This window comes from Gorilla gorilla, chromosome 5 (genome assembly GCF_029281585.2).
Source record: "Gorilla gorilla gorilla isolate KB3781 chromosome 5, NHGRI_mGorGor1-v2.1_pri, whole genome shotgun sequence".
NCBI lineage: Eukaryota > Metazoa > Chordata > Mammalia > Primates > Hominidae > Gorilla > Gorilla gorilla.
The window spans coordinates 50,439,034-50,448,159 of NC_073229.2; the positions used below are offsets into that span (position 1 = coordinate 50,439,034).

A 9,126-nucleotide genomic window follows, 5' to 3' on the forward strand; every position below is an offset into this window, starting at 1 on the left:
TTCCATGAGAATGGAGATGCAGTAGCCCTCACCAGGCTCTGAACTAGGGGAGTGTGGATTCTCAAAGAATTCATGAAAATGTTCACAATAGAGTCTTCTTATGCATCTGTTTTCCCTAGAGCATTCAATTCAAGCACATGAAATATCAGGCAAGTAAAAACTGTCCTCTTCTGCTCTTCATGCCTCAACTCGCAGGGGTCTGAAACTATATCAAGTAGAAGAAATAGAAGCACAAGCTGTAGAAACAAAAGAAGCTAATTTTGCACCTTCACTGTTTGTGAGCTTCTCATCTGCAACACTCTTGAATAGGCAAGAGTGTGAGGCCTCAGTTTTGAATAAAATATAGAAATTTGACTATTGAATGGGACTAATTGAATACCTTTCATTTTTTACTTAAACATTATCAGAGAGGTTATGAAGCCTTCCTGAATGCTCATTCAAGGTAAGGAATTGGCTAACCCCAAAGAACACATTGAAAAGAAAAAATGATGATAGGATTAAATTAAATATGTTTTATTACATTGCATCAGTTTAGATGTTCAATATATTCTTTTTTAAAAAAGAAAAGTTTATTTGGCTAATGATTTTCAGGTTGTACAAGAAGGATGGCACCAGCATCTGCATCTGATGAGGACCTCAGGGTGCTTCCACTTGTGGCGGAAGAAGGGTAGCCAGCATGTGCAGATACCACATGGTGAGAGATGAAGGAAGAGAAAGAGGAGGAAGGTTCCAGGCTCTTTTTAACAATCAGACCTCACAGGAACTAATAGTGTGAGAAGATGTTTAACATATTCTAATAAGATATTCCTAATAAACTGCCATGAGATAACTGCTGTATTAGTCTGTTGTCACGCTTCTAATAAAGACATATCCAATACTGGGTAATTTATAAAGGAAAGAGTTTTAATGGACGCATAGTTCCACATGGCTGGGGAGGCCTCACAATCATGGTGGGAGGCAAAAGAGAAGCAAAAGCATGTCTTACATGACAGCAGGCAAGAGAGAGCTTGTTCAGGGGAACTCCCATTTACAAAACCATCAGATCTTGTGAGACTATTACAAGAACAGCATGGGAAAGTCCCACTCCCCTGATTCAATTACTTCTGACTGGAACCCTCCCAAGTCATGTGGGAATTATGGGAACTACAGTTCAAGATGAGATTTGGGTGCGGACACAGCCAAACCATATAAACTGCAGTTTATTTTTTAATTATGACTCATATCATAAAGAAAAAGGGTTGCTCCAATAATCTGTACCCCATTTCATATTCATAAGGAACAGATTCTTTTATTGGCTAATTGTTCATGTTTAAATAAAAATCTTATAATTTTACAAGGTTTTGCCTTTTACACTTGATGCTGAAATCAAGAAGTCTTTTAAAAAATAATTTTCTTTTAAACTTTGAGTACAGCTTTTCGCTAGGATTGCCAACATGATGAAACGAAGATTTCTCTTATTTAAAGAATATATTAAAGTGTTTATTATTAATTACTCTTTTAATGTAAAGATTTTTGTCTTTTATGGTAATTTGACTTGTTTTGGTTTGGTTTCCATTTGATACTGAGGATGAAGGGAAATTAGAGCAGAATTGCTTATTTACATTATTTCAAACTTCCAACCATGAAAGGAAAAGGTTTGGGATCTTGTTTGTAAAGCCAAGTGTGTGTGTGTATGTGTGTGTGTATATGTGTGTGTGTGTTTGAAAGGGGCTTGTTTACACTGGGTTTTACTTTGGTATGGAGGTAACTCTTATCCAAGTGTGGTTGGTTCGAAGGGCAAGTAGGGATGATAAGAGGCTGCTTGGCACTAAGGATTAGGTAGAGTTGGGGCTGAGTCATGGTTCTGTGGAAAGCTAGGATCATGATTGGGGATGGAAGGAGGCTAAATCTGCTACACAATTTGAAACTAGGGCATGATAGTGTGGCAAAGAAGAGATAGAGCTTGAAATAGAAGTAGTTACTTATTTAGCATGTGTATTAATTACTATATGATTAGTTCAGTGTCATCTGACTAAAATGGAGATTAATGTACCAATGATTAATTTATATGGGTTTTGTTTATATTATTATCTAATACAGGCTATGTAATAATCTAAGTTAGAGAGACAATGTTTTATGAGACAAATAAGGTTGCTGCTATCAAAGAAATCAAATAAATGAAGAATGATTATCATATAGTAATGAGTGCTCTCTGAGGAGAAAAACAAAAGTAATTGGGAGTGATTTGAGGGAACTTCTTTAGGTTGAGTGACTAGAAATTGTTACTCTAGAAATACTCCATTTGAAAAGAGACCTGAATGCTAAGAAAAAGCCAGCTATTCAAAATCTATAGCAAACCACTCCACACAGCAAGAACATAAGTGAAAACTGCTAATGAAGAAACAAATCTGCATGTTAGAGAAACAGATAGGGAGTTAGTGTACTGAAGTTTATTGAGCGGCAAAAGAATGTTATATTGTGGAATAAGTAAAACCATGGAGAAAAACACATTGTAGAAGAGCTACTCGGATTGCCCTGTGATTTTCTGGAAACTTCCTGGCCACAGCCGACTGAAAGGGACATTGTGGTAATGCTGGCTTCTCTAGACTGAACCAAAGCCTATGGCTTGAAAGATTAAAAAGAGATAATGAGCTTATCATTCATTAAAGAAAGCAAGCCATAAAAATAGCTTAAAATATGGAATAAGCGACAGGCATGTCAATTATTTCTCCTTGGCACTGGATTAACAAAAAGTTGTTGTTGGTGGTGGTGGTATATTAAGTAGAAAAGGTCTATTGGGCCTAAAAATTATTGACATGCACATTATCTATTCTGTAATGATGCCATCCCTCCTAGTTTCCATTGCAGAGGATTGGATCTGGAAATTGTGTTACTAAGAAAAATACAGGAGAAGGTTTGAGTGTCCCTATTCCCATATGTAGTGGATTGTCATGCAACATACCTCTCAACCTCTTCCGGTGCATTTCTCCTGTACTGCAAAAGATGTGCAACTGAAAAGAACATTTCCTGGATAGCATTTGATGTCATTTAGATTTAGCCAATCAGAGGCATTCTGGTAAAGTTTGGACATGCTGAGGGTTTTTTTTTTTTTTTTTTTGACCTGAAAAGGCACCAGTGTAGGGGTGCCTTATTTTCTGTGTCAGAATTAGGAGAGATTTTCATGTCTGATAACTGACTTCATGGATATAAAGAGGCAGCACGCAGGGTGTCTGTTACTGGTGCAGATTGTAGCAGGTGATCATGGGGGCTTACTGAATGGCGGAGTTTCCCGAATATGGCAGTTCTGAGCAGCATGAGTTCCTGATTGTAGAAGAGGAGGTGGTTTCCTTGGTTGCCTGATTCAGTTCCTTCTATTGTCTTGATGATTCTCTAAGCTATATTAAGGTCTGTAATAAACTCCTTTCCGTTCAAAATCAACTAAGGTAAATTTTGTTCTCAGTAGCTATTCAATACTCCATGTCTACCACTTGAACAGACAGAATAAAAAACCTTTTTGATGGCAACTCAACACCCTCTTCTGTAATAAATAAATAAATGGTGACTTGAACTCCTACTCTAGTTGGCACTATATGTAGGAATATGGATTCTGGGGTCGTGTCTGTTTTCAGTGATCATTTATTACCTTGATCAGAGGGAGTCCTCAGCATCTTCACCCTCAAGGCCAAGACATGAAGATCCTCCTCCCAATTGCCCCTGAAATTGGTCTTCTTCTTGGGAATTTTCGTTCAGCACACTGAGTCCCAATGGATAACTGATTGCCTCTTTATTTTTTCATGGAGAACCATAACAGAATGGAAGACTTGAGCAACATTAAAGTGTTAGCTATATTTGAAATCCATACAAAACTTACATTTTGAGTAATGAATAGGACACCATAGAGAACCCATCTCTTCTTGACATGTTTTCTCTGGTTCATAGAAATTAGATAGTAATTATTTTCCCTTGTTTCTGGCATTAAAAACCTAAGACAAAGCCTTAGAATAAGAACTTCAGTATTGGCAGATCTGGTAGGCTCAAAAGCAAAACAAGAATGGCAGCTAAAACATCTACTAGCTGTTTATTGTATGTCCCTTCCAATGCAGTAGAGACAGAAAAAGAAGAAGCTATAAAGTTTGAAGAGAAAGAAAAGCTATCATGTTATAACTATGTACAAAGGAAATACACAAAATAATTTCAAAGGTAGACTATGCAATTGATAAGAGGGTGTAGCGAGATTGTTGATTTGAAGGTCTTGTATGATAAAGCATTGTATTTCTGTAGAAAATACAATAATGAAGATTTTTTAAATGCCATTTTAAATAACATCATTTCATATTCATAAAAGGGAAATGTGGAAAACACAAAAGTTAATACTGAATAATAATGATGGAATTCTGCCTTATGAAAATATTACCACCACTACCACCATATATGTGTCAATGGACAAAAATAGCCAAGAAAATTTTGCAAAGGAAAATCAAGAATGAGGAAGAGGGCACCCTGGATATCAAAGTATATTATAAAATAATAATGTGTGGTATTGGCACAAGAGTACCAAAACATTCCCAAGAAAGGAGGAAAGATTTCACAGACAGGTGAATTCCTGAAGCAAAAGTCCTCGGGTAGTCAACCAGCAAATATTTATTAAGCATCTACTGTATACCAGGCAGTGTTCTAGGTACTTAGAATATTGTTGAACAAAATAGACAAGGTCTGTCTTTTGATTTTATACTCTAAATAAATAGATGAATAAATGATAATGATAGATAATAATTGTAGATCAATAGATTGACAGAGACCAGAAAAAAAGAGATTATATGTTTATATTATGATCAATTAAGTGAAAACAAAATGACCAGGTAGAATAGACAATTTCATTGAATTGATTTATTGGTTTAACTGGCATATTTCATTTCTTCAGTAAACAAGCTGATGCCCATGACATGCCAACAGCTCACAGCTGTTCTTTGGCCTTCCTGTATACTTCTGCTTCCATTAGCTGAGTTTAATGTTTACCAAAAGTTGCTGGTGTTTGCTCACAAACCTGTTCATCTCTATTGACTTGTTATTGTAATTATATATTTAAATAAAGTAAATATTTCATTGTGAATTAAGTGTGAATTTTAAAAGCAAAATTTTAAGTTCTTAAACAATTAAATGCTTTGGAAATAATAAAGATAAGTTGTCTAATAAAATATTATTAAATTAGAATAGGTAAAATAACTTTTAAAATGGAGAAAATAAGGTGAAAATCTAAAGGGTTTCTAAATTCAGAATTCTTTATAATGTTTCACTAAATTCTCATAAACTTTTTAAAAAACCAAAATTTGATGTGATAGAAAGTTTGTTACGGGTGTTGTTTAGGCATTTAAGATAACCTAAAACTCTAAACAACAGACACATTCTCCAAGTGAAGGTTTGGTTCTATGTCAACATACTGCCAAACAAATATACATTTATACATGTATTTACTTATGTTAAAATAAAATGTTTACCATATTATATATTTACAAATCATTCTAATTATTCTCAACTGCAACTGACTTTTAAAAATAATTGTTCAACTACCAGGTCTTACAATTGAATATATGGCTTTCACAAATGTGATAACTGATATGAAGAAAATTAATATTTAATAAAGAGTACCTGAATTTGGTCATCAGGAAAATCTTGTCTTAGGTTATATTTAAGCTGAAACATAAATAACATAAAGGAGCTAGAAATAAGACAATGTACATATAACAATCAGGAAAAGAAATATTCCGGGCAGAAGAAACCACCCTAACGTAGACCAAACCTGAAATGTTAAAAAAACCAGAAATGAGGTCAGTGGCAGAGATGGCTGGATTTCCACCAAAATATATGCACTCCTCCTCCTGCTGCTTAGTGATATCGCTCAGAAATGGCAGTCCAAGTAAGGACTCCACTTTCATGCTTTTTCATCTAGGTGGGGGTCACATCACTAGTTCTCACCATGAAATGTGACTGAAAGTGAAGTGTGTTGCTGGCACACCAAGGAATTAAGTAATAAGTGTGCCTTCTCCACCCTCTCTCTTTTGCCTTTCGTCATTGGAAGCAGAGGGCAGAAAGTCCAGTAAAAGAGCAGAATCACAACATGTGAAGGGCCTGGGTTCCTGAGTCACTATGTGGAGAAAAATATCTAGACAATTAGCAATCTGGCAATGGACTGTTACATGAATAAGAAGAGAATGTCTATTTTGCTAGTCCCCTGAAATTTTTCTCTTTATTCTGGATAGCAGCTGGTGTTACCCAAACTGATAAAACGAGACAGTTAAAAGGTAGACAATGAACTCAGTAGTATGGGCAAAGGGCAGATCACAGAAGATTTTATTAGCCAGGTAAGAAATCTAGATTTAATTCTAGATGCCATAAGTGTTTAATCATCATATAGATGTGATATAGTTTGAGTTTTATAAGGATTTCTAGCAGTTGTGTGGAAAATGAACTTTAGGAATCAAGAAGGAAGTAGGGCGATGGGGTGGGAGGCTATTTCAACAATTCAGGAGGAAAATGGCAGTATCTTAAAGTCAACTGGTTACAAAGAAGATGAATAAAATGGACTAAGTTGAGAAATATTTTATCATTTAATTGATAGAATTCACCAACTGGCTGAATGTGGAAGTTGAGAATGTGACAAATCAAGGATAATTCCTCCTTCCCCTGATGCCTTTCTGTTATTTCTTTTATTAAATAAAACCAGTGATGTAAACTAAAAAGTGTGGAAAAAGCTAAAGGCAAGATACTCCCACACATCTGAAGTCATAGATAGGTATGGTCTAGTATTTCATAACTGTCCAATCTGATTATTTAAACCTTAAATAGGGGTAGGACTCCAAGAGCTAAGTTGCTATTGACTCCTCACTAGAAAACCTTAATAACAGAGCATCTTGGGGATCTATACCTGAAAATGTTCATAACCAAAGAGACTCACATGGACATGACAAATCTCAAATGATATTGATATCTGCCCTAATTTTGCCAACCATATTTTCCTTGATGACTCCCTCCAAAATAGACAGTAGTAGCAGACACATGTTGGGGACAGTGTGTGAGGAGTGCCCTGTTACATAACTCCAGCTGCTTTTGCATTTGGGTCCTAGTGACTCGTTCTTTCTCCATAAGAGATTACATCCCCATGAAACAGCAGCGGGCAACAGATTTCACCTAGCGTTTCAATATCTCATCACACTGGGCAGAAGTGATCGTTGATTATGGTTTCATTGTGGTTATGTTATTATTTCCACCTGTATTGAAGGTAGATTTATCTATTATTTCATCATAGTTTGTAGGACCAATAAGAGCCATGTTCAAAGCAGTTAAGGAGAAATTCATATCAGCAGAGTTCCTGGAGTTGGAGGTTTTTATAATTTGGGATTTTCTCATTTTAGAATGGGACAAATGAAGCTTCAGTTGTATAAGGACTATATATATTATACTAAAAGGGAGCATCTTCTGAGTTTTTTAATGTGAAAAGGAACAGAGAGAAACAGAGAGAGAGAGAGAAAGAGGGAGACAGACTTCATATATAAAAGCCTTGTATAATAGATTATGATAGTTATTATTTTTATTGCCACTACTATTATGACTTATCCAGCCTTGGTCTTTTTCCATCTTTGTTTAGGAAAAAGAAAATCTGTATTCCTGACACAGAAGTGGGTTCAAATCTAAGTCCTGGTTAATCAGAGTCTCACATCCCATGGCTAAAGTGATTGGTTGAGAAACTGGAATGCCACTCAAGCTAAGCTTTCTTCAGATTATCAAAATGGAGCTGACATGTTTGATCTGTTGCTATTCAGATGATGAGCTGAAAATATGAGATGTCCTTCTTCACAGCCATGTAGGAAATGTTTGACTTCCATAGGAGAAAATAAGTGTAATCAATAGGAAAAAAGCCGAACTCAAAGAGACCTACACAGAGAACACAAGCAAGAGACAAAGAAATACATACACACAAAGAGAAACAGAGACTGAAAGATGCAGGGAAATAAACAACATAAACATAAAATATAGACAAAGAAAAAGACAATGGACAGATGGAATGACAGGGAAAAAATGGCAGTGAGGCACACAGGCCAGTAGAGAGATGGAAGGGGGGAAAAGAGGTGGACAGAGAGACAACCCAAGAGGCAGATAATAAATTATATATACACACACATACATATATATATATACAAACACACATGTATATGTAAGAGACAGTCACAGAGAGAAAAAGAAACAGGGATTCAGAGAAATGGATATAAGGGAAAATGCAAATCGAAGAAAGACAGAAAAGCTATCAAATATATTAATGGGGAGGAGGTCTTTCAGACAGAGATAGAAAAGAGATTTGAAGAGAAAGGAAGAGACAAACAGTCAGAGAGAAATATAGAGTAGAATGAAACAGAAGTGCACTGACAGAAGGGAATGAGGGCAGAAGGGGGAGAGAAGGGTCAGAGAGAGAGAGGGAGGGAAATGAAAGAGAAGAGAGAAAAAGGTCCCATTTGTGTCCAGTATCTAAGCATGTTTCAGAAGCTAAATTCACCTAGAAACTTTGATTGCATGAGCCCCAAAATTAATTTTTCCCCTTAAGATGGTCTAATAGAGTTTCCATTATAAGCAACAAAAATACTACTTTCTAATAAAACCTCCATTGGTAATTACACAATTGGGTAGGTTGGATGGAATCAACAATCATTGTCTTTTGCCCTGAAGAACACGGTGTTCTCACCAGAAGATATTTGTGGTGCTGTTTGGTTAAGTTATGGCATTAGGTACCATGACTGGTGCAAAACAATTCTACTTGCACGAATAAGTGAAACTAATCAGACTATTGCAGAAGCCAGGCAAGACTGCTGCACACAATCCCAACTTCCAAGCCCCACTGATGATGGAAAATTAAATTTATTTCATATCTCATTTCACATTCTTATGTAGCACCTGACTTAGACCAAGTATGGGGACTCATGATTTTTGAGTGTCCTTGCCTGGACATTCTCTTCTTTGGGGGTCATAACTGAACTAAAGTTCTAGAATCTGATCCCTTTCTTAGCTCAATGTTTCCCACCAACAGCACTACCCTACTCAATCAGAATTAGAAACACAAGTGACTCACAAATCTATTTAATTTTGAAAAACTAATTATTG

The 9,126-nt window shown here is 36.0% G+C and overlaps 1 long non-coding RNA gene across 1 annotated transcript; it reads left to right on the plus strand.

Moving 5' to 3' along the window:
- Nucleotides 1-230: 230 nt before the first annotated feature.
- Nucleotides 231-829, plus strand: LOC134758665 (uncharacterized). Its single transcript, XR_010134098.1, has 2 exons — nucleotides 231-442; nucleotides 592-829. It is a non-coding gene; the product is annotated as an uncharacterized lncRNA (long non-coding RNA).
- Nucleotides 830-9,126: the final 8,297 nt, after the last annotated feature.